The 27,523-nt window shown below is 34.4% G+C and overlaps 1 protein-coding gene across 3 annotated transcripts in view; it reads left to right on the top strand.

The window, feature by feature from the left end:
- NEDD4L (NEDD4 like E3 ubiquitin protein ligase) overlaps positions 1 to 27,523 on the top strand; it is a 455,315-nt gene that overhangs the window by 163,449 nt on the left and 264,343 nt on the right. Inside the window, exon 1 of one of the 3 annotated variants that reach the window (XM_031945922.1) lies at positions 22,738 to 23,735. The exons of the other annotated variants lie outside the window; for them this stretch is intronic. The gene's annotated coding sequence lies outside the window, so the exon portion shown is untranslated. Of the gene's footprint in view, positions 1 to 22,737; positions 23,736 to 27,523 lie in introns of those variants that run through there. 3 annotated transcript variants of the gene reach the window in all.

Genomic DNA, 27,523 nt, shown 5'->3' with positions numbered 1-27,523 from the left:
ATTCTTGCCTTAAGAAGAAGTAACAATTGGCTAAGGTAGAGGGAAATTGAAGGAGCAATATTTCTCAGCAGAATAGGAGGAAATGCTAACATGAGTTCCTTGAAATTTTCTGGTGATAATTTGGTCTACTAGAAAACTGTAAGCCAGTGTATAGTTTTAAGGATGGGTAGGATTCAGATAATCATGGAGAGGGAAGGGATGGTATTTGAGGCTAGGTTAACATAGGCAGGAGGGGCAGCTAGGTAGCACAGTGAATAGAAGTCAGGTAGACTGGCCTGGAGTCAGGTAGACTCTTCTTCTTGAGTTCAAGTCTGGCCTCAGACACTTTCTAGCTGTGTGCTCCTGGGCAAGTCACTTAACCCTGTTTACCTCAGTTTCTTCATCTGTAAAACAATCTGAAAAAGAATATAGAAAATCATTTCAGTATGATACAACAGAGCATAGGCAAAAATGGGGACAATGGTTTTTGAACAGGGTTGTGTTTAGAGTTGTGAAACTTGTTCAGATGTCATTGTTGAACCTATTCTAGATATTCTACCACGGGCAAACCATTTAGCAGTTTGAAGCCTCAGTTTCCTCATCTGTAAAATGTTTTCATATTTGTACTGTCTACTTCACAGTTATTGTTTGGAAGGCATTTCTTATGAATGACCTAAAATATTTTGAAATGGTGATTGTTTATGGATTTGATGATTGTTGTTGCTATTGCCATTTCCTTCTCTAGTTCATTTTACAGCTGAGGAAACTGAGGCACACAAGGTTAAATGACTTGCCCAGAATCACAATTGGCAAGTGTCTAAGGCCAGATCTGAACTCAGGAAGAGGTATCTGTTTGAGGTTCAGCACTCTCCATTATGGCACCACCTGGCATTCACTCATTCTAATTCTATTCTTTACCAAATTCAGTCTACTTTTATAAAGTCATTTCATAAAGAGATGGATAGTTATTGGGTTGGTTTTTTGTTTGTTTGTTTAATCTGAAGAATAATACTGTTTTGGGGCCTCAAGCTTAGCTTCCCAGACCTTTCTAGAGTAAGTGAATACAGAGAGAGTTGATAGGAAAAAAGGGCACATGGCTGATTATTTGAGTCAATCTTTGTTTCTTTTGCTCAAGTAGAATTTTCTTTTAAGAATAGATAGGAATTGGAGATTCACCAAAGATCTATTTAGTTCTTCCATTTAGTAGATTCATTTAAATTTTTTAATGAGTTTAATTCTGAAAGGGACTTTAGCTATAATGTCCTTAGGTTAAATATATGAAATCCAGAGAATTGTACATTATGTAGGGAGTAAGTAACAGAACTGGGATTTAAATTCAGGTCCTCTAATTTTAAATCAAATGTTCTTTCAACTCAACTATTCTTGAACAGGTCAGTAGTATAGGCCCAACTTTCTCTTTGGGGTTGGGGATGGAGCTTTCATTGCTGCATACATGTTCTTCAAATATGCACAAAACATTTCTCAGTTATATTTTGGAACTCCAGTGGCTGTGAAGAAAGACTTTTCCTTTTTTTGTACAAAACTGGGGGGGGGGGGGAATTTTGTCCAACTATGGTTTGAAATAGATTGCCACAGAGCTTTCTTCTTGTTTTGAATGTCTAGAATTCTACTAAAAATTTGTCTTAGATTCATCCTTAAAAGGAGACTTAAAGTTGGTCTTCTCTAGCTTCATATCATACATGAAGGAGTTGAAGTCCGGAAAAATAAATTACCCAGAGTCAACCCATGTCTTCCAGTATCAAATTCAGCACGTTTACACCCCCCCCCCCCCATGCCATTTTGCTTTTTTTGTCCTAAATTCTTAAATGCAGGTAAAGAATTCCTACATGGTATTATTATTATTAAAATTTCTTAAATCAATTATATCTCTTCATTTTTTGTTCCATCATGCTCTTTATAGTGAAGATTGGCATTTTGTGAGGTCATTCAGAAAGTAAAAGGTGAATATAGCAGATTCTGTTGCCTTGGTAAGGATTGGAGTCAGATAAATTTGAAGTGACCACTAGGGGGTGGGAATTGGGGAAGGGCGGGAGAGGAAAAAAGCAAATTGCTATGTCTCTAGAAACCAAGAAAATTAAAAAAAAAAAAGTTATCTGGTTAAATATATATATATATATATATATATACACACACACACACACCTTTGTAAGGCAAGAAAATGCACAGTGGATAGTATGTCAGGGCTGGTGTCAGAAAGACCTATCTTAGTGAGTTCAAATTTGGCCTCAGACACTTTCTAGCTGTGTGACCCTGGTCCAATCACTTAACCTTGTTTTTCTTCATTCCTTCTCTGTAAAATGAGCTAGAGAAGAAATGTCAAACCACTCCAGAATCTTTGCCAAGAAAACCCCAAATGGGGTCACCCCAGAGTCAGACAGGACTGGAACAGCTAAACAACAAACCAAGAGAGTAGTAAGAAGAAAGTTGAAATGAATTTAAGTTCAGTGAACTTCATTATTGCAACGGTATTTTATTCTGTGTTTTCCAATGTAGACAGTTCACTAATTGGAACTACTTGCTTCCCCCTGTCTCTCTAAAGAGAGGCACAGAAAGGGAGTTATTAAATATTGTTCTTAAGCAAATGATATTAAAGTAAGTAGTCTTGGAAGATAGTGTTTGGGGGAAAAAAAAGTACTTTATTAGTCATTAATGAGTTTCTATTATGCTGATAAAAGCCTGTCAGCCTGAGACACGAAATCAGAGAGCATTATTATATTTTAAAAAGAAGCTTTAATGATGCCTTTGGTTTTGACACCACACCCATTTTCAGACTGTTTCTTTCCCTTTCCACTCCCTTTCTTAGCAAAGAAAAATTAGCTAGGCAAAACCAAATGACCTATTAACCACATCTAAAATCATTTGTCACTTTTCACTTTCAAACATATGGTATCATCATCTTTTCTCAAATAAAGAAATTGTTCACAATTAATCTCAGCTTAGCTATATTATTTCAGAAATAATTTCATTTACATTTTTATAGTTATGGTATATTTTGTTTACTTGATTCATTCTTCATGAATTCTTACAAGTACTTCCTATGTATCTCTGACTTCCTTAGTCATCTGTCCTACCTCTTTCTTTTTCTTCCCTCCCTTCCTCCCTGTCTCCCTTTCTCCCTCCCTCCCTTCCTCCCTTCCTTACTTCTTCCTTTTTTCTTCCTCTATAATCTAGCCCTAGCAAATAATTTTATAGATGAGGACACTGACATTAGAAATAATTAAAGGAGTACGTTCAAAGCTATGTAGTTTATCAGTGATAAAGCTGGGGATTCGACCTTGGATTGGGATTGACAATTACTGTGCACGGATCTTTTCACTTACCATGCTGTCCCACATTAATAACATTCATAGGATTATAGATTTGGAACAGGGATGACTAAAGGGGCAACCCTAATTTTTTTTCCTGTTGATACTGCCAAGCTTTCCTTCCTTCTTAAGATTCTATGGATGAAATAGCTACTCTTTTAGTTGATAGTATTTGTGTATTTCCACTAATTAAGTATTTCTACTTTATTTTACTTTAGTGTTTAATATTTTAGTTTTCCCTCAGTTACATGTAAGACAAATTTTTTTACATTCGTTTTTAAAACTTTGAATTCTGTATTCTCTCTCTCTTTATCCCTCCTCCCCATTAAGAAGGTTTGTGTGAAATTATGTAGACCTTACATCTACTTTGCATCTACTTTATACAGAATATTTTCACCTGAAAAACTTATGTGACATTTTTCATAAACAGAAATGCAAATAGGACCTTAACCAAATGAATAAGACAATGATTGTTGCTGAATGGACTTTTAAGAGGGCCAAAAAGAATGTTACACTTAGAGTCAGGAATCTGGACTTAAATTCTCAGAAACAAGCTGTGTGATCACAGAAGAGTCAATGCTTATTTTCTCGTTTATAAAATGGGGATAATAACATTCATACCATCTACCCACATAGATTATTGTGAGGAAGTGTTTTGCAAACCTTATAAGACTGCATAAATGTGAAGTATTGTTATTAAGATCTTATCAGTTGTGACATATACATGATGAAACAACCCAGACAAATAACAAGTTAAGAAGACTATAATAAATGGACAGAAGGGAAGATGGGAGCAGTGATTTTGGGGCAGATGGGATGAGATAGGACATTCTAGCATCACTATGCCATTCTTAGCTTGATTATCTAAGATTTGATCATTTTGCCTTATGGTATTTTTTTCTTTAAATGCCAAATATAGTCTCAGTTGTTATTGCTAAACATTATTTTACACATGATTTTTTTTTTCTCATTAGCATTAAAGGGGGAAGTTTTTCAATGTTTTCTTGGCTAGAAGAAATATGGGTTTTCGAGAGATCCAGAAAAGAACTTTATCATTGCTAAAACTGATAGGACAAGCATTTGAATGGATCAAGTCAGTTAGAAAAGAAATGCTATGCTGTCTGAGAAGGGTTCAACTATGAATTCTTTTTCCTTTTCCTAACTCTTACTTTAATTGAAGATATAATCACTCATGAAACATAGAGTGCATTTGTCTTTTGGCATTTGCAAGTGGGGATTGTTTGGGAATTTGTGGGTATCCAATAAAAGCTAGTCTCTCACATTCAGCTCTGTTGTATAATTTTTTTAAAAACTGTGCTAATTGTAAACTAAGCTTCTTGGTTTCTGTTTACATTGCTTCCCAGCAAGAGGGCCCATCTGAACTTCCTGTAAACTACAAACTCCCACTGGGAAAAATGAACTTTTTTTTTTTTTTTACTGAGCAGAAATATGGAAACAAGGGGATGATATAAGCTGTAAGGAGTTCCAGGGAACCATAGAATGTCTCATGAGAACTCACAGTGGGTCACCTAAATTTCACTAGCTTCCTATAAACTGTTAATGGAAACTGAATCAGTTGTCTTCTGAATGGACTCTGGAGGACATGTGTTCCAAAACCTCTCTTTCTCCCCCTTCCTTCACTATTCTTTCTCTCTTCTTTTCTTTCCTTCTCTCTACTCTCCTCCCTTCCTTCTTGGAGCTCAATAACAGTATTCTAATGATTACAATGATATTGATAATCTCTGTGGTATTATAATAGAGAAGGCTAGAGCAAATAAATTATTTTTCTCCTAAGCAGCTTAGAGAAATGCATGGAAAATAAGATAAATACAAACATGACAGAAACATATTAAATTAATACAGCTATTGCATATAAAGTGTGATACTTTAGGGCATAAACTTTCTGGACAAGAATGAAGTTAACTTGTATGAACATTTTGCAGGTTTCCAGGAAAGGGATATGTAAGTCTAAGAAAGGGAGCAAAGATTTGGTATTAAATTATAGATAGCAATGAAAAAGGAGAAGTAAACTATAACTCCAAGGTTACATACTTGGGGTTATCAATGGTAATGGTAGTAAAGGTGAAAGGATCATTGAAGAAAATTTGGTTTTTGACATTTAAATGACTAATAAAAATAACAGCTGATATTTTATTGGACTTTAAAGGTTGTTAAGCAATTTACAAACATCATCTCATTAGATTTCATGGGTTGTTGAGGTAGAAGATGGCCTGTGGACTGTGAGAAGTTTGGAAATTGGTTAGGAGGTCAAGGTGTCAGTCTAATTGAAGGGCCCAAGGTCTAGAGCTAGAGAACTAAATTCCTATTCTGACTCTGCCATTTGTTTGCTGTAGGATCCTAACCAAGCCATTTTTTCCTCCCTTTGTAAAAGAAGAAAGATAGCCAGAATCCATTATCTCATCCTGTCCCCAATCATCCCCTCTCCTTTTCTTTCATCCTTCCCATTTATGACTATGACCTGTATAAAAATATATTAGATTTAAAAGTAGAGTGAATAAATGTATGTAATGTTTTATTTTGGTCTAGACTCCTAGTTAGAAAACTCCCCTAACTTAAACTGATAGGTAATTGCTCTGAACTTTATTTGACTCAGAAAGTTACCTGAGCTCTTTGAGACATTTAAGTGATTTCCCAAGAGCTACCTGTAAGACTTTTGTTTATGGGTGCAAAAATGATGAATAAGAATGTTTGATCTGGATAAACTAAATCATATTAAATGAACCAATAAAAATGTATTGAACTCCAACTTTGTACCAAGCACTGTGCTCAATAAATTTTTATCCTAGTTATATTAAGAGGCAAAAGAAGACCCTAACTCTCAAAGAGTTTACAATCTAATGGGGGAGATAACATGGAAACAAACATAAAAACTAGCTATACAGGATAAATGGGAAATCATTAACAGGGGGGAGGTACTAGAATTAAGAGAAAAAAGAAAACCTACATGTTCTAAAATGTTCTAAGATGTTTATAGTAGTTCTATTGTGGCAAAGAACTGGAAATTGCAGGGATGCCCATCAATTGGGAAATGGATGAACAAACTGCGGTATATGATTGTGATGGAATACTTTTGTTCTGTGAGAAATGATGAGCTCATTGATCTTAGAAAAACATGGAAAGACTTGCATGAAGTAATGAAAAGCAAAATGAGCAGAACTAAGAGAACATTATATACAGTAGTAGCAATATCTTTGAAAGGATAAATTATTTTTTTCTATTATAAATACCAAAATTAACTATCCAAGGACATATAAATAAAGATGTTACCTGCATCCAGAGAAAGAACTGATAAGTAGATGTTGCAGTAATAGATTTGCAGTTACATGTGCAATAAAAATTACACTGATTATAGAAATGCTTGTTTTATTCCATAAATTAAAAAGAAAAAGAAAATAACGATTTGAATATATTTTTTATTTTGCTTTATACATAGACATATTTTTCATTTCATTTTATATATAAATATTGTTCCTTCTTTCCCCTTTGCTCTTAAAGTTTATGCTTCTTGAGGGCTCAAATTGTTTCATTTTTGTCTCTATTTCTATTACCCAATATCATGCCTGCCATATAGTAGGTGCTTAAATACTTGTTGAATTGTTCTTAAATTGAATGAAATGAAATACTATTTAGCAAAAAAAAAAAAATAATAATAATAACAAAAATAACACCACCCTACTTTTTAGTGGTAGTTGTGTCATTTGTAAAGTTGGATCTATGTATGGTGTTTATTATTATTATTGTTGTTATTATTCTGTTGTTGTTGAGGCAATTTGAGTTAAGTGACTTGTCCAGGATCACACAGTTAGTGTCGAGTGTCTGGGGTCACATTTGAACTTAGATCCTCCTGACTCATAGGGTAGTACCAGCTCTATCCATTGTGTACCTACCTGCTCCTACTATGTTCTTTTAAAATTTGGGTTTAGAGCAGAAAGTGGCTTTATGGTACAATTTGCTTATTTTAGGGATGAGGAAATGTAGCACTACTCTTCTCCACTGCACCCCCAACTCCCTCTTAATTGATATTCCCAAGGTAATACAATACAAATAATCATCTGAGGCAGCACTTGAACTCAAGTCTCTTGATTCCATGCCTTTTTAAGCATTAGACATTTTCTGAATTGAATTTGTTGTATGCTCTATTTTTTTTTTTTTTTAACTTTTGGTCTCTGATGAGAAATACTGAATCCTGAATCTTTATATATATTTTGGAAGTGATCTTTTAAGTTACAGGCTGAGTGCTGACCTTTTCTCATAGAACCTTTTGTCATCTCTGAGGCTAATGAACAAAAGGTATTTCTTTCACCTGTCCAGATCTCCCAGAGAAGCAAAATAAGTCCGTCCTTTTGAGTTTGAAATTCCAATACAGATCAAAAATTCTTTATGCCAGCCAGATATGTAACAAGCAGCTGACACCACCTGGGAAATTCAGAAGCTTTTCACCTAGAAAGTCTTTCTGTTTCAGGTGTCTATTTTTATACCTCTTTACAAAGCCTCTAGTTTAAGGTTTCTGTATTCTCTCTATTATTAAGCATTCTTTGTGAAGACTGACAGAATCTTTTCTCCTGAAAGATCAGCAATTCTGAGATACTGTCTCCCTCTAAACTGAAGTCCTTGAAAGACTTATAATTTCCCAGGTGATCTGGTATGATGGAACATATTTTTCTACCTGACACATTCTCCCTGATCACCCTCTCCCCACAAAAAAATAAAGTTCACCAAACAACCCATTTAAAAAACCTTTTAACATTAGAAGAATCAGAATTGTAAATCAGTACAAATTTTAATACTTTTATTCATTGTTCTGCGAGTCAAAATACTGTGTAATCATCATGTCAAATGTATACATTTATAATTATTCCATTTGATATTATATTGAAAAAAAAAGTATCTAAAAACTAAGAAACCAGATTTTTCCTGTCTTGGTCTATCTCTCCTGAATAAAGAATTTTCTGAGATTTTTAAATGGATTTACATGCAGATAGGGGTAACAAGGTAATGGTGAAGAAGATAAATCCAGTTTTACCAATGGAAGTTGCACTTTTTTCTTTCCTTTAAAGTATCTTTATTTTTTTTTCCCTTTTCAAACTTTTGAAATAATCCATGTATCTATCAAACTCCTGAATTATCTCCTCCCATCATTTATAGAGTACCTCTGATTCTCCACTTGCTCCATGAAGACTTCCTGGATTGATTACAGAATAGCTGTAACTTGAATCTTCCCTTTGTGGCATGAATACTCCATCCCTACAATAAAAATGCTCTCCCCCATTCAGTCAATGTAGAAATAATCATCAAATAATACCTAGACTTCTATACTTTAGTATGCTGGAAATAGAAAAGAAACAATTGTTACTTATCAGAAATTCCCTATAAGTAAATTTCTAGGAAACTTAAGTTTTCCCCATTCATGAAAAAAAAAAAACCCACTTTATTTTAAAAAATTATAGTTGTTTTAGATGGCACTGTTTCTAAAATGTATTAGACAACCACCCTCCTCCATCTTTATGATTATTGGTCACAATGAAAATTTATTATTGTTCTATACCAGGCAATTGATTCTGCTCCTACTTTTGAATTTGATTGTGTTGTTCTTCCTTGTCTGATTATTTATCACATCCCCTTGATTTTGTAGTAGCTGTTTCTACCTTCTACATTGTGCTCTTGCTCAAATCACATTTTTGTGTAGTTTCTAATTTTTGGTGGGTTGGAATTAAACAGTTTTGTAAAGAATAGTCATTTAACCACTACACACCTGTCAGATTGGCTAAGATGACAGGAAAAAATAATGATGATTGTTGGAGGGGATGCGGGAAAACTGGGACATTGATGCATTGTTGGTGGAGTTGTGAACGAATCCAACCATTTTGGAGAGTAGTTTGGAACTATGCTCAAAATGTTATCAAACTGTGCATACCCTTTGATCCAGCAGTGTTACTACTGGGATTATATCCCAAAGAGATTATAAAGAAGGGAAAGGGACCTGTATGTGCACGAATGTTTGTGGCAGCCCTTTTTGTAGTGGCTAAAAACTGGAAACTGAATGGATGTCCATCAGTTGGAGAATGGCTGAATAAATTGTGGTATATGAATATTATGGAATATTACTGTTCTGTAAGAAATGACCAACAGGATGATTTCAGAAAGGCCTGGAGAGACTTACACGAACTGATGCTGAGTGAAATGAGCAGGACCAGGAGATCATTATATACTTCAACAACAATACTATATGATGACCAGTTCTGATGGATCAGGCCATCCTCAGCAACAAGATCAACCCAAATCATTTCTAATGGAGCAGTAATGAACTGAACTAGCTATACCCAGAAAAAGAACTCTGGGAGATGACTAAAAACCATTACATTGAATTCCCAATCCCTATATTTATGCACACCTGCATTTTTGATTTCCTTCACAAGCTAATTGTACAATATTTCAGAGTCTGATTCTTTTTGTACAGCAAAATAACGTTTTGGTCATGTATACTTATTGTGTATCTAATTTATATTTTAATATATTTAACATCTACTGGTCATCCTGCCATCTAGGGGAGGGGGTGGGGGGGGGGTAAGAGGTGAAAAATTGGAACAAGAGGTTTGGCAATTGTTAATGCTGTAAAGTTACCCATGTATATATCCTGTAAATAAAAGGCTATTAAATTAAAAAAAAAATGCCAAAAAAAAAAAAAAAAAAAAGAATAGTCATTTAAATAAGTGTTAGTGAGTTTTATGTGTAGGGATTTTGTGACAGTTACCTGAATGCCCAAAGGCTCTTTTCACTTAATTGGATTTTGAAACTTTATTGATATGATTGCCAAAATTTTTCCTTCAAATGAGTATTCTATTAAAGTATAAAAATCTTGTCTTTCCTCTGGTAGAAACAGATGATGGTAGTGATGCCTTCTTCATCACCCTTTAGAATACCTACTTATATATTATCATTGCCCTAAGAATTTAGAGAAGTCCAGAATGGCTTTGGGGGAAAGATGGGCTTAGAACCTTTGGTATCTGTATAGACAATTCAATCCTATTATTCTGAATATAAACAATTCAGTACTTGTTATCTAGTGACTACTATGTGTCAGGCATGGAGATGCAAAGAAAAAAGGAGCTGACATTCTACAAAAGGGAAACAAATATACAGATAAGTAAATACAAAGATATTTCAGAGATGAGGCTAATAATTGGGAGAATCGGGGTCTCTTGTGAAAAGTGGCACTTGGTATTAGATAATTAAAATTTAAAGCTGAAGGGAACATTATCATTTAGCCCATCCCTTCATTTTGTAGACATGGGAACTTAGGACCAGAGAGCCCTCTGCCTCGGTTATAAATTCAGGTGATCTGATTGATATAAACACACATATGAAATGATCCAGCCATTCTGGAAAGCAATCTGGAACTACGCCCAAAGGGCTATAAAACTGTGCATAACCTTTGACCCAGCAGTGCCGTTACTGAGTCTGTATGCAAGGAAATCATAAAAGAGGGAAAAGTTCCCACATGTGCAAAAATGTTTGTTGCAGCTCTATTTGTGGTAGCAAAGAATTAGAAGATTAGATGTCCATCAATTGGGGAATGGCTGAACAAATTACTGTACATGAAGATAATGGGATATTACTGTTGTATAAAAAATGATGAACAAGCTGATTTTAGAAAGGCCTGGAAAGATCAAAACAGTCAAAACCAGGAAGACATTGTGCACAATAATAGCAAGAATGATGATCAACTATGAAAGACTTGGTTCTTCTTCTCAATAGGTCAGTGATCTAAAGCAATCCCAAAAGACTTTGGACAGAAAATACCACTTGCATCCAGAAAAAGAACTAAGGAGACTAAATGTGAATCAACACATATTATGAATACTTTTCTCTCTCTCTCTCTCTCTCTCTCTTAATTCTCTCCCATGGTTTTTTCACTTTGGTTCTTATTTTTCTCTGCCAATAGAATTCATAAAGCAATGTGTATTAAAAAAATAAGATTACTACAATAAAAAAGATATACACACATATACATTCTCTGTTTCTGTCTCTCTCATATACACACATTTTGTTATTTCAATGGTATGGAGAATTTCTGGTGAGGAAATTGCTTCTACTGTTATCAATCGGCAACTCAGTTTTAATTTATAACTTTAGAGATTGATTTGGGGACCCAGAGAGATTGGGTGATCCATTGCCTTTTATTTCTTTGAATCTAGAACCCCTCAGAGAAATATGTTGATTATGTGTCTCTATATAGTAACACATATGCAGATATCTTTTGGGTTAATTATTTGCTTTGCTGCCTGTTGCAAGAAACATTTTAGTGGATGATGTATTATTAGTATGTTATGATAAAGCTACTTGGATACAGCTGTCATATCTTTTTGTAGCCCAGCTTAGAAATTGAATTTAGAATGTAGATTCCAGATTTTTTAAGTTAATTCTTAAATTTCTAGTAGTTATTCTTTACTATCTACCACTCTTGTGTTGCCAAATATTTTAAAAATTAATTTGACTGAATGTTGCCACATTATAATAAACTATATCAGCATTTAATGGTGTGGGGGGTGGGGTGGGGTGAGGGGTGTGTGTGTGTGATTGGAGAAATTTCTGAAAGAAATATCAGGGAATGAAGAATTATCAGAGCCATCTCTGCACAGGAAAATTCACTCTGATTGTGTGGATGTGAATGTGATGTATGAGTGGTGTGTATTTCTTTGAAGGTAAACATATTCCTCAAGTTATTTCTTATGTCTGATTTTAAACAAAAAAAACAAAAACAGAAGACAATAAACTTTGCCTTCAGTTATTTTAATATAAAATTTCTGCTGAAAATATTTCAACCCCTCCCCATAATATTATATTGGTTGGGTAAAGGGGCAGTGGATTTTATGTAGTGTTGGTCCTGCTCAGTTCCTACGTTTAACTGGTTTTCAGCATCTGAAAGCAGATTTTTCCATTCTCCTTCATGGCTTGAAGTTTCCTCTTGTATTTTTCTTTCTACTTGGTTCTTTTTCTACCTGAAAGCCTCCATTCATTTCACTTGCTCGATTTAATGAAGATTACTTCTCAATGAGATCAGGTCCTATAAATGTTTTAATGTGGGCATGAGAGGTTGGGGAATTGCTTTGAAAAACTTTTTCTCTCATTTTAAACTTTTCATTACAAACAACTTTATCACAGTTGGTTTTTATGGAGCCATATTTATTAGCTAGTGTATATTCTTTAGGACTTGCAAATGAGATACTGCTATAGATGAATATGTTTCTGAGTCCTGCAAGTCATTTGATTATTTTTTGATTATTAAATAGATATCATTAACAAAGAAATCGTCTCTTCAGTGAGGCTCTGTGGAATAAGTAAAATCAGAGATATGCTTGAGATACTTGAGTAGCTGGGTGTCTATGGGCAAATTATTTAACCATTCTGAATATTATCTGTTTGAAATTGTTAAATGTAGAGTACTCTCTGTTATGTAAATGTAAATTCTTTTGCTACAACTTCCTGTTATTATTACCACTACTAATAATTATTGTTGTTTGAATGCATCATAGTTGCAGGCATCATTACTGTGAGCTAATAAGGATTAGGATCTTTTTTCACTGTTTCATTTGCCTTCATTTTTGTACCTACTCTGTATCATTTCTCCAAGTTATTACACTTGACTCCTTTTTCTTTAATCAGCTATTGACTGTATAGGAGGCCAATTTCTGAGTTCTTCAGATTCCCTATTTTCTTTCTCTCCTACTGTAGATAAATTGTTAACTTAATTGGGAACTTAAATAATTCTGACTCTATGCTAAGGAGAATAATAGAAAAGACAAAATGAAGATGGCCAATAATAAGTTGAAATCCATAATAAGTAGGAATATAGTGAGAGAACACTTAATTGCCTTTGAGTCCAGTTCACCGAATTCAGATGAACTTCCTTCCAGGATATTGGAAAGAATTGGCTTTCTGAGTGACTCTCCAGAAGGTCGAAGAATATATAAATTCTGAAAAAGACCTAAAGTTGGCCTGATTTTCAAAAAAAGGAAAAGAATAGACTAGTGAGTTTGACTTTGATTTCTACAAAAAAATTTTAGAATTTGGTATGTAAATAGTTAATGAATTCTAGAAAAAGGAAACAATGAATATTACTTCATAAAACTCCTAGTTATATGTTATCAATGCTGCAAAAATGTAGAAAAGAGAGACCTCACTTGAGCCTAGAAACTTGAGAAAAACTTGGTGGTTGGGGGGAGGGAGATGGATTCAGGTCCCATCTATATGAATATAAGAACCAAGATAAATTGATGGTTCAAGACTAGATCATGCCAAACTAAAACTTAATTAGTTGTTGGGGTTTTTTTTTTTTAACAATTTATTAGATCAGTAGATGAGAGAAATACTATAGGTAAAGTCAGTTTAAGTTTTAGCAAAGTATTTGAAGGAGTCTTGTTACTGCTCTAACTAAAAATAATGAGATTATCTACTCCACAAATATACACTGGTACAATGAAAAAAGTATTGGATTTGTAGTTAGAGAATCTGAATTTAAAATCTATCTCTCTCATTGTGTGACCTTGTATAAGTCAGTTAACCTTATTGGATTTTAGCTTTCTCACTTGCAAAATATGATAAGGTGTTAATAAGTGTCCTTCAAGTTCTAAAGAGATAAACCTTCTGTCTTGTCATGATTCATTCAGAAATAGTTGAATTATCAGACTAAAAGAGTAGGATCATGCAGTGTAACCATTCATTTTAGAGAGAATTCCTCAAAATCTTTTTCTATTGTGCCATATAGGGCTGGGGCTGTTATAATATTAAATGATGATAATTTGATTCCCAGAATTGTTAGTTTAATGGCAACTAATATGTAGGTTTATATTCTCTGGGTTTAAGTTTCTTCCTAACCCTGGATGAATATGAATATAAGTAGCATTTATAACATTTCTATGTAGATACATAAATAATTGATCTTGAAGCATCCTGAGATTTGAAAAGGAAAATAGGGCATCCTTTTAATGCACATGATTTTTCTTTTTCTGTTTTTCTAAATTGTACAATGGAAAGAACACTGGGCTTGACATGAGCAAACTTTGGGACAGCTATGTGGCATAATGGATAAAGCACTGGCTGTGGTATCAGAAAGATTTGAATTCAAATCTGGACGCATACACTTACTAGCCATGTGACCCTGGCAAAATCACCTAAGCCTGTTTGCCTCCAAAAAAAAAATAATAAAAAATAAAAGGAAAAGAAATGAGTGAATTTAGGTTCAGATCTGGATTCTGCCATCACCTAGTTTTTTGGCATTGGGTCAGTTCACATTGATGAGCCATAGTTTCTTCATCTGTAAAATGAGAGGCTTGCATTAGATGACTTTTTAGCTCTAACTAGATTACTTTAAGGCTTTGAGGGGTCAATGAGAACGCTCGGTGAATTGCTATGCAGAACAAGGATTTGCCTTGTTCTTCTTGGCCCCAGAAGGCAAGATCTAGGAACCATCGGGTGGAAATTGAAGTCAGTCACTCAATAAATATTTATTAAGTGTCTGTGATTGCCTGGCACTGTGGTGGGTGCTTGGCAGAAGGGCATATTTGGACTTGGTTCTCAGAAAAACTCACTATCAATTAAGATTTATGGGAAAAGAGTATAGACTGACTTAGGTGGTGATGGGGTTTTCTGTTTTTCACACATTAGAGATTTTTCAAAGACTGGATAAACACTTGTTGAACATATTGGTGATTATCTCTGGGAGTTCTGAGATTCAGCAGCCTCTTTACATCTTACCAAATGAGTGACCATTTAGATTTTGCTTGGAGATTTCATGAGGCGAAATTTCTGTTATTATGTAAATTACTCCATTATGTTTTGTACCAAATATTAAGCAAGGAAAAGACATTAAAAAATAAAAAGTAACATGTTGCTATGTTTCTGTTCCTTAGTGTAAAATAACTGACCTATCTCAAGAAATTTGTTGTAATTCTAGATTGAAAGCACATAAATTTGAAATAAAATATTCTAATGTGAGTAAGTCCATGGAATCTATGGCATCTTTGTATGGATGGGCAGAAGCCATTTTTGCCCATTTTCAGATGGTTGAGCTGTATTATAAACAGTTTAGGCAGACAGATTATTGATCTCTAAATAAGTGAGGAAGCCAGCAGGTACTTTTTAAAAATTCTTCACCATCAGTTTTCTTTCTAATCAAACTTTTGATCTGATCAATTAATATATCCTAAACTATGTCTTTGATCTGTAAAGCTCATGGGTGAAAGTACTCTCTTTTGTTAATTAATTTATTTAGTGTTCATGTATCTGCTTTCTTATATTGTTTAAAATAGATTCAACAATCTGGAAATGGGCAAAATTAGATTTTGAGCAGTCAAAATAGACATCATAGAACCTTCTCTTAAAGGTTCTGTCACTTGGAAATGTTTTTGTTTTCCTCTAGATATAATTATGACAAACCTGTTGAGTTGATTCTGTTCTTGTTCTCAATGAATAGAAACAGCCCAAAACACTGTAAATATAAATACAGGGTTTAGTTATGACTTATAAAGCAATGGGGGTACACAATATAATGATTATGGTGATACTAATAATTTAATAAATGATGTTTATATAGCACTTGCTATGTGCCAGACACTGTGTTAAATGCTTTATGGTTATTATTTTGTTTTATTGTCACAACAATTCTAGGATATAGGTACTATTAATGTTTCCATTTTATAGTGAGAATATCGAAGCAAACAGAAATTAAGTCATTTCTCTAGGGTCAAACTGTAAGTTAGGGCAGATTTGAACTCAGGAGTTGCTGACTCCAGGATTGGTGCTTGATCTACTGTATGACCTAGTTGCATCCTAATAAAGAAATATATGTTCTAACAAGCCCCACCAGCCATACAATTTCTTAATTATCTCTTCTTCTAAGAGATGAAATGGCACAAATATTTCCAGAGGAACTGTCCCACAAGTCTACAGGCTAGATTTGAGCAAGCATAGTAGATAGGGGCAGCACTGTTGTAGTCTCAGGAGGGCAAAGGCATTTGGAGTCTTTTGTCAAATGGTAAAGATAAGCAGACCTCAAGCACTTCACATGGTGGGGGGGGGGGTACAGAAGGGAGGAGAGAGAGTATGAGAGAGAGAGAGAGAGAGAGAGAGAGAGAGAAGGAAGGAGTGTGTTATATCTTCTACATTGTGGATGTGAAGGGTATAGTGCTCCTACAATCTGGAAAATCCTCATAAAAATTTCTGTGCTCCCTTCCCCACCAGAGAAGTTGGAATTATTATGGTATAAAAAGTTAAAATATGTTACTATTATACAATACTATACATATATTTTATGCATTTCTGAGTTTTTAAGTTTTTTTGTGGTTTCCACAAATCCTTAAAAATTCCTATTTAATTTCTTATTCATACCTGCAATATATCAAAACTATGATGGGGAAAGTCAAGATGTGGAAGGGATAACTATATACATATGTATTCATATCTAGTAAACCTAGCTAATATGCACAGAGATATTGTCAGAATATCTTTGTTTCTATTTACTTACTCTATCATCTGCCTCTATAGGAAAAGGACCAATGTGGCTAGAAAGTATCATTTATTTATTTCATTTTGTGACATAGCAGATTTGGAGTAACAAAGTAGAAAGGAGATTAGGAGTGGAATGAAGACTTCTATAGAAATCTGAAAACAAGGGAGGTAACAAACAAAATTAATAACAGATAAGAGAACTCAAAAAAAACCCCATAATCTTTTGTGTATGATCATGTGGTCTTACTCATCTAAATAATGAGGTTATTACTGTTGCAGCAAAATATTATTAATAAATAAATTTCTCTCCATCTTCCTCCTTCTCTAAGTCTACCATTATCCCAGATTAATTCTTACTTATAAAAGATGGGAAATATTTGCTCTACTATCTTTCTTGAAACTCATGTTGAGTAAAGTGAGAAGAGCCAAGAGAACATTGTACATAAAAACAAGATGATCGACTCTGATGGACTTGACTCTTCTCAACAATGCAGTGATTCAAGGAAATTCTGATAGACTTAGGATGGAAAAACCTTCTTCCAGAGAAAGAACTATGGAGATTGAATATGGATTGAAGCATAGTGTTTTCACTTTTTTTTTTTGGGGGGGGGGGCTTATTTGTTTGCTTTTTTTTTTTTCTTGTGGCTTTTCCCCATTTGGTCTGATTTTTTTCTTTTGCAACATGACAAATATGTTTAAAAGAATTGTGCATATTTAATCTATATCAGATTGCTTGCTGTCTTGGGAAAGGGGGGCAAAAGAGGGAAGAAGAAAAATTTGTAACACAGTGTTCCTCTCATGCAACATCCCATATGAATGATGAAGACCATCTTTGCATGTATTTTGAAAAATAAAATATTATTAAAAATTAAAAAAGAAAAGAAAAATTATACAATTAGAGGTAAGAAGGAAGAAGATCCCCTCATCCAACACCAGAATTAATGATGGGAGGTTAGAAAATCCCTGGGTGTGGGCAAACAGTTGTTTTTAGTATTTTGTTTGTTTTCATTAATAAAGGAAGGAATGTGGTTTGCATAGCTCTCAATCAACTTAATAAGCATAAAGCACCTACTATGTGCCAGATACTGTCTTAGATATTAGTGATAGCAAGCCAAAAGTTAAACTATCTCTTGAACTCGAGGAACCTTTAATATACATAGAATGTTATTAGGTAATTGGGGAGGAGAAGGGTGGAAATAAAACACCTGAGAAAATCAAAAAAAGTTTCGTGTAGAATATAACATTTGTCATGAACTTTGAAGGAAACCGTGGATTCTAAGAACTAGAAATGAGAAAGAAATGCATTCTAGACATGGGAGATGGCCTGCAAGGTTGTCTTCCTTCAAAGGAAATGGAGTATGGAATGCTTGGATGACAAATGAGACCAAGGCCATTTTTATTGAACCTCAGTGTGCATATTGTAATGAGGCTAAAAAGAAGGGAGATTGGGGCCAGATGGTGAAGAGCTTTAAATGCAAAAGAATTTTATATTTGTTCTTAGAGGTTATAGGGAACCACTGACATAATTTAATTTTTGCTTTAGGAAAATTCAATTGTGTGAAGTGTGGATTGAAGCAGAGCAGTCAATGCCCACAGACAAATGAATGGACAAAGGTTAGATATCAAGAGCAGCCTCATTAATTTAGGTTAATTTGATGGTAAGAGGAAATAAGAGACCAAAGTGCCCATTCTGATTGCTGACAATATTCAGAGGAGCTGGAACCATTCATGTATTTTATCTTTTTAAGAGAAATTCTCTAGTGTTAAAAGTGCCCCAGTGAAATATGATATGATTTAATTTTAAATTTTCAAGTCTGCCTAGGGTTAGCATGGAAAGGTTAAATTACTTTCTTAGAAAGCAGGGAAGCTTTTAGAAGGCTTTCCACCCAAAAGAGAAGAAATTCACACAGGATGAGGATGACTTGTAGTCAGTCTTCATAGAGGGAACACCCACATAGATGAGATCACATCAAAAACTTATCAAAGCTCCATTCAAAATAGTTAACATTTTGAAAATTTGGTTTTTTGAAAGGGAAAGATTTAATCATCAGGACAATACATTTGTATGGAAGCCCTTTTTTATTCAGAGATATCTGGGAAGGGAGCTAAGCTCCAAATGCTTAAAAAAAAGTTTATTATTTTATTTTACATTTGTTTAACTAGGAAGCATTTATTTTCTTTTCTTGCCACCCCAGTTGGGGGGGGGGGCGGGGAGGGGAATGACAAAAAAGAATATTCCTATAACAAATATATATGTGATGACTGCCTTCTTTTCTAGCTCTCTTCTTACACTTTTAACTTCCTCTTCTTTGGATTCACCTCCTGAGAACTAATTGTCTTTGCATTCCTTTTATTTCCTGCTTTTAACTCATAATCATCTGCCTAACTCTTAGCTTTTTAATGGTGATCTTGTCACTTCTGTCTAAAGATATATATATATATATATATATATATATTATACCATGGTAAATATTATGTATTTATCTGAAAACCTTTTATAAATGAGTGCTTAAGAAAATGTACAAGGCCTTCAATGCTACTACAACTAAACATAATAAGCCAAAAACTTGTGTTTGGATCAAGGGTCTAAAATTAACTGGTGTGTGTATGTGTGTGCGTGTGTACATATACGCACATATATGTATACAAACATACATGTGTGTTTTTCAGTGGGCTGGAGGCATTTTCTCCTGAGATGATTTTTTTGCATTTCTATTTGTGTTTATAGATGTCTGAAAGTATTTACTAAAATGGAGAATCTTATTACTTTGTGTGTGTGTGTGTGTGTGTGTGTGTAAGAGAGAGAGAATTCTGATGGTGGTAGTGGAGTTAGAGGTGCTTTACATATGCAGAATCCTGCTGATTATGGAATCTTCATAGTTCATTAGGATGCCAAAATGTGCATTATTTTAATAATTTGCAGCAAGTTTTTAAAACACCCTGATATTTACTTTATTATAATATAATACATAAACTAGCAATTGAACAAATATAAATGATGGTGAATTTTTGACCCTTGATTCAAATACAAGTTTTTTGGTCAATGGAGGTAGCAGGCCTTGTCAATTTTAAGTACTCCTTCATAAAAGCCTTTCAGATAAATATATAACATTTACCATATGTAAAATAGTCTGCTCACATACTGCTCACAGATTTCATAAAATAATGCTCAAAATGTTCATTATATCTTGTATTGTGATAAATTTGGATAGAGGTGATGGTGGCAAATTCCTACGTTTGACCAGTGCTTCTCTCTTGCTTCATGCTTCATTTGATCGTGATAGTCAGAGACTTGTTAAATGAAGCTATCTCTGTGGTGACTTCTATCAAAGAACCTTAAATAATCTTGAGTGACATCCTAGTGGAAGAAAACTTTTAAAGCTTTCTTTTTCTCTCTTTGGTCAATCAATATAGTTTTAATTAAGTGCTTATTTTCTGTCATGTACTGTTAGGCACTGGAGTGTCCAATGCTTTTTTGTAATCCATAACCAATAAGCAGAGTAGCTTTCAGTCAGTTTTGTCCCTGAGAAGAGTAACACACTCTAGAATAACACTGCATAAACCTATGTTGTTGTTCAATTGTGTCTGGCTCTTGGTGAGTCCACTTGGGGTTTTCTTGGCAAAGATCCTGGAATGGTTTGCCATTTCGTTTTTCAGCTGATTTTCAGATGAGGAAATAAAGGCAAAGAAAAATTAAATGACTGATGCAGGATCCCACAGCAAGTGTCTGAAGTTTATTTGACCTATAGCTCAGACATTCTACTCATTGGACCATTTGACTGCCCTTCAAGAACCTATACGTTCTCTTCTATTTTCTTTAGGGATACCTTTGATAGATATGTAGATCATTTTCTATAAAGGTCTCTACAAGATGAGAACATAGAAACAAAGGTCAATAGTTGGTAATATTCTCTTAATTGTCTTCTCTTTTAGTCTTATTTTTGCTAGTAATATGTATATGAATGTTCTACTTCTTTGGTATCTTATCATTTTAGATATTTTGAAAATTGATCCAACCATGCTTTCAAAATAGTTTTACTTCTCACATAATTTTTTCCTTATTTTCTCATAAATAAAACCATATTGAGATCAGGTTAAAATGCATTGTCTTTATCATAGGTGACATGTATAAAAGTCATGTAAATATCATTCAAGAGATAAAAAGCTAGATTGGCCATATAACAAAAGCAAGGGGGATGAAAGCTAAATAGCCCCCCAAATTGTGCCCAAGAAAATCACATTGAATAGGTGCTCCCTGGAGGATATATGATATCTTGATAAGAATTTAGTAACTGGAGGGTTTTCATTTTTGTTTGTTGATTTCTTTTTGTGTTCAATATTTAACACAGTTCCCCGCATACAAGTGGTAATAAATGGTACAGTGGATTGAGTTCAGGACCTGGAAAGACAGACCTGGGTTCAAATGGGACCTCAGACAGTTACTAGTGGTGTGATTCTGAACAAGTCATTCTCATCTATAAAATGAGTTGAAGAAGGACATGTCAAATCATTCCAATGTGGTTGAAAAGAAAACCCAAGTGGGGTCATGAGGAGTTGGACACAACTGAATCCAAGATTATTAATTAATTAGTAGTTTACTATCTGTACCATAGGAAATGATTCTCACATTGATGAGATTAAAGATTCATTGAATTATAAGAAATGTTACAGTCTTAATACCTTTGAGAATAATACAATCATTAAGGTTATCATCATAAGCACAGGAAAAATAAAGGTATTCTACAAACACAGATTTTTTAAAAAAAATTAGTTATTTTCAATTATTAATCAAACTAAATTATATAAGAAAGATTTTAGGAAATGAGGTAGCACTTAAAAACAAGAATTAGAGAAAAGAAAGTTCGGCTTTAATTTGGAGTTTATTATTTTCCTTGGGCTTTTAAAAATGAATTCAATTTAACAGACATTTTTTTAAATATCCACTGTATCAGCCATTCTGACCTAAACTTCTGATATTCTCTCAAGAGTTAAGATATGAATTTATACTGTGTGGACCTTATGATTTTTGGATTGAAGCTTTCTGGGATCATTTGTACTGCCTTAATGTAATGACATTATTTGTGCTACACTCTCTCTATTTAGATATTACTGTTCTGACTAAAATAGGAGTTTCTCTGTTTACTCTCATCAGAATTTAAAGGGGAAGAAGATACTTGCCCAACAAATGTTTTTTGACTGCCTGACTAACCACAGACAGTGGTTATGTCTCCTTTGCCTGCCATCCCTGTTCCCCAACTTATGTTTTATGTGATCCTAGGAGTTGGCACATGATTTTTGTCTTTGACTGATGTGCAGTTATTTTTAAATGGACTTTCCTGAATGACTAAGAAAGGTGTTAAAAAAATGAAGTGGAAGGAATGTGATTTCCACTAAATAATTAGTCATACTCATGTTTTAGAGCTGAAAGGTAAGTCTTCTGCATCACTTAATATAGGCATTCTTGACCTGTTTTGTGTCATGGACCTCTTTGGTTATTAGCAGTGGATGGACCTCTTCTCAGAGTGAGGTTTTCACATGCACAAAATAGAGTACATTGGATTTACAAAGGAAAGCAATTGTGTTGAAATGAAATTATCAAAAAATAAAAAGTTCTTGAATCCAGAAGAAGAATCCTGGATTTAACCCACCCACCCCCTTATCTTACAGATAAAGTAAATAAGATCCAGAGAGAAATGATTTGCATCGTATTAAGTAGCAGAATTCAAGTTGTTGGATTCCAAACCCCTCATTCCTTCTACTGTTGTACTTGGTTCCTTCTCAGAATGATTATGGTTAGTGGTGAACAATAGGTAGATACCATCAGGAGATAATCTCAGGAATCATTGGATTCTCTGAGAAATGACTATGTCTCAGAGAATCCAATGATTCCTGAGGGATAAGATCTGTTAAGGGATGGATGAATACAAAAAAAATATATCAGGAGTTATTAGTGAAAACAAAGGCATCCAAGTGTTTCTTATTAACTCTCTTGTAGAAATTAGTGGTTCAGTCTATCAGATGTGAATCCTGTTTGATATTCTGATACCTTTGTTTTTTGCTATACTTCTTCCACAATGTAGGTCACGCCTTCTTATCCCTTTGATTCCTCTGCATCTATTTCTCACAGAGGATCTGTCTATCCAATGTGATGGAAGCTTTATTCTTGTTTTTATTGGCTCTGAAGGGTACCGTGTGCTACTTAGGTTGGTACTTGGTCTTTTTTTTAAGGGAAACCTCTCCCCAAGGGATTGTTTCATAGTCATTCAACTAGCATTTCTTACCTGTGGTACTGTCAAGTCATACCTGCAGCCTTCTTACCTGAAAAGATTGAAGTATTTGTGGTTTGACATTTAACTTTTATGATGCTGTTTGCTGTTGGGGCAGTGGGAGCAAAACCTGTTTTCTGTTGCCTTTTTTTGCCTCTAGAATCTGCAAAATTCCTCATATGGTAGTTGGCCCTGGAGCTGCTGAAAATGCTGCTTCCCTCTTCCCCACATTTGAATTTTCACTTTGTTCCAGATTCCAGCTCGGTAAGCAGCAGCTTCTAGCCTAGACAGGCTGAGCACAGTACCACCTGGCACACATCTAGGGGGTGGCTGGGGGTGGCTGGGGGTGGCTCGCAGTTCACTTACCTGGGATATGTGCTGCTCACATACCAAGGGAGACTGCCTACAAACCACACTGCTCTCCTTGTGTTACTGGCGATGTCACCGAGAAGAAGGGTTGTGCAGCCAACTCTCATTGCTAAGGATCTCTCTGACTACCTGTCTGAAGAAACTGTCAGAGACTGCAGTTTTACCTTTAGCCTAGCCATTCTGGTAACTAACTCTTCTCCTGCATCTGTAGAGCCAGCTCCATCAGCCTTTTTATTCTTTTAAGAAAGAGTCTCCTTTCTGCCATCTGGTAAGTGTTCAGTTCTTCTTGCTTACGCAATCTGTGCATATTTTAAATATTAAGATGTGATTCTTTTAATATCGATTTATTCAGCTTTGATTTAAATTCACTATGATTTAGGGAGCTATTTTTAACTGTAGATAAAGGGAAGAAATTGTGTGTGTGCAACAACTCTCATGTCACTTGGAAATGACATATCTCTTCAGAATGACATTATGAGGTATTCTGCAGAAATCCTTCAGTAGATACTGTTGCCCTCCCCACCTCCTTATGAAGATATGGTGACATTTGTTATTTATGTTTCTGAATTATTTAAAATGGGTACTATGAAAAGAAATTCTATGTTCTGAAGTCTTGTGGTACCTAATTAGCACCAAATAAACTGAGGAGAGATGTTTTGGTTCTTTTCAGTTCCCATTTTTCTCTCTTTATAAGCTTAATTTATTTTAAGTAGGGCTAAAACTTTAGAGGATGGAAAAATTAGGACTTTCTCCATTCTTATTTTTTTCACTGCAGCTTAATCCTCTAGAAATACAAACAGTTACCCCTCCCCCCCAATATGCTTTGCTGTTCTCAGACAGAGGCAGCTGAAATTTGTTTCATATAGCTTACATGTAGCCTACACAGCTTTCCTCTCTGTGCATGGAAGACTGAGATCATTGGGATATAGCTGGGAATTTGGCCTGGTAGTTAATAAAGAGCTTTCAGGTTTGGAGATGACATATCATGAAGAGGTCTTTTGGGCAGGATTTACTTACATATTCAGTCTAATAGTTTTCCTGCCCAATTGTCAACCCAGACTGGTCAACTTATACTGCCTCTGGAACCTAACTTTGGTTTTTAGTTTGTGGGTATCTTTAATATGATATAATGGACACAGATTGAAAATTCTAAGGTGATTCCTACTGAGAAGTAGTCATGATAATAAGTTGACCACTTATCCTGTGGAATTTATATCTGTTTCTTCTTCCTCCAAAGTGAGGATGTACTACCTTGCAGAAGTATGTTCCCTGGGTACCTGCACACTTCTCAGTGTCATTTAAACAGAAGTAATGATTTTTTTTTTTTTTTTTTTTTTTACCACTGGAATTGCTCTGTGGATACAGGACATTCAGAAAGATTGAATTAATAATTAAGTGGAACACATCTTCACACATCTTATATAATGCTATAAACAGTGAGGAAATTATTTTCTGAGTTCACTCTCAAGATTACAAAATCATTTCATCATTCATTTAGTATTATTCCTACTTCGCCTTTGCTGCTGAATGGAAGAGGAGGATATTAGAAGAAAGGTTAGGGTGTACATGTAGCAGCTTGAAGCATGACTAGAGATAGATTTGTCAGAAATCTTGAAAACCAGGGCAGTCAGACTAGGGTGGCAACATGTTTTGCTCTTCTGCCTGAATTTGGGAGGCTGTTATGACTAAGTAGGTGGTGGGAAGCGTTAGCAAAAATGGAAATAATGTTTGGATTGATTGAATCAAAGACTTTGTGGGATTCAGAAAAGTTATCTGAAATGTTGCCCATAGTGAATAATAAGGAAAAGAATAAATAAAAGTATTTTAAAATACTTGTAAGAAATAAAGAAACAAATACTGTTGTTCAGTTATTTCAGTCCTGCCGACTCTTCATGACCCCATTTGACAAAGAGACTAAAGAGGTTTGCTATTTCCTTCAGCTCATTTTACAGATGAGAAAACTGAGTCCACAGGGTTAAATGATTTGCCCAGGATCACACAGTTACTAAATGTGTGAGATCAGAATTGAACTCAGGTCCTCCTGATTTAAGACCAGGTACTCTATCTACTGTAGCATTTAGTTGCCCCCAAGATACAAATACTTACACCAATAAGCTGTTCCTGATAAATTTGTACTTATGAACTAAATTTCTTATAGAAAAATATACTTTAGTTCATAGAGCATAGCTCTATCTAACAAAAGAGATGCTAGAGTGATTATTTTCACAAAAACAAAAAATCCAAGTATTGATAAGTTAGAGCCATAAAAGGGGGAAAAAAAAAAAAAAAAAAAAAAAAAAAAACCTACTAACGCAGAAACACCCATGCTTCTGATACCAGAACAATGTCCTTTTCCTTAAATGACCTAAACACTTTTTGGCAACAATAAACTGCTGCTTTATCTGAATGCATTTTTCTGCTAGTGAACTCTGATCTTTTCCCAAAGGGCCACCCTGTTTGGTTAATGATCTTAAATGTAAATGATCCTGTGCACTTAACCAGGCCAGTTGCTAATCATTGCAGCCCAGGTTGAACTCTGGGTTTCTTTTTTGTGATTTGATTCCTGCCAGCTATCCAGTGAAAACTGGTTAACTAACTGATGCCTTATGCTTGCCCTGTCTTTTAGGGGAATTTAGTAGGTGAGTCAGATGAGGTAACTCAGCAGAGGGAGCTATAGTTCAGCCTGCCCTGCATTAGCAAGGCCTTGTCAAAATTCAGGTTCCTGAAATTATTTGGTATCTCATTTCCTACTTTATTCCTCTTTAGGCTTTTTTTTCCCTTTAAGACAAATAAAAAAACCAGTCTTTTGTTTTAGTTTTAAAAAAAACATTTATTTCCTCTATCTCCCTTTTCCCAAGTGAAAAGAAAAAGAAAAACTAAACTCTCAAAAAAAAAAAAAAAAGATTTATAGTTAAGCAAAAGAAATTCCTGCATCGTCAATGTCCAAAAATTTACATCATCTTCTGCATTTTGAGCACATCATTCCTCTGTCAAGAGATGGGTAGCAGTCTTCATCACTGACCCATTAACGTTATGTGATTATTTGATTACTTTAAATAGAGTTCTGGAAGTCTTTCATAGTTGTTTTTCTCTACAGTATTATTATTGTATAAATTGTTCTCCTAGTTTTGCTTAGTTAATTTTGTAGCGATTCATACAGATCTTCCCAGGTTTCTCTGAAACCAGTGCTTTCATAATTTCTTATGGAACAATCATAGTATTCATTTGCTATAATTTGTTTAGTCCTACCCCCTTAATTTCCTTCCTTCCTTTCTTCCTTCCTTTCTCATTATAAAAAAGGCTTCTACAAATATTTTGTACACAATAGGTCTTCTTTATTTGATTTCTTAGGGATATTGGCTGGATCAAAAGGGTATTGATTGAATTATAATTGACAGTTCATAGAGACTATCAAAAGTTCTTTTTATTTAAATGAGGGAAATTATCCTAAAAACTCTAAGAACTTCTTATACTAAGAACCTGGTTACCCTGAGAGTAATGAAGGAGAATATACCGTTTTGGTTATTTCTCTAAATGCTTATTAATTCATGCTAACGAGAGGGAGACCATACTTGACAATTCCTTTGTGTATTCTGCAATGTCTAGTACAGTCATCAAAGTATATAACCTTGCCACATGGTAGGTGCCCAAATAAATACTCACAGAATGGAGAAACAAAAACTCTCTAGACTTTTCTAGCTTTGTAGACATTAGATTTTAGTTCATTTAACAATGTATCTACCTCAAGCAAGGCAAATACTATTTTTTCTCATACAGTATTTGAAAAAATTTACTTTAATAAAAAGGCAAATCATAAGTGAATGAGTACATCTGCGTTGCTTGAGCATATTTGAAAATTTTGTTTTCTGACATTGTCCACTGATTTGTACTGTCTATGATGAGATGACTTCTTAAGCCCAATTCTTGCTTTGATAAAAATGAGTAAAGTCTGAAAAAAATATGGTCATTCTAGAGATGTCACTACAAAGCTAAATGTACATCAGATTTTTTTTTAATTGATTGAAATGCTACTTGCCATTTTCTTTTTTAACTACA

This window comes from Sarcophilus harrisii, chromosome 1, assembly GCF_902635505.1.
Source record: "Sarcophilus harrisii chromosome 1, mSarHar1.11, whole genome shotgun sequence".
Lineage (NCBI taxonomy): Eukaryota > Metazoa > Chordata > Mammalia > Dasyuromorphia > Dasyuridae > Sarcophilus > Sarcophilus harrisii.
The sequence above is the reverse complement of the archived record's forward strand: the minus strand, read 5'-3'. Positions and strand labels throughout refer to the sequence as shown.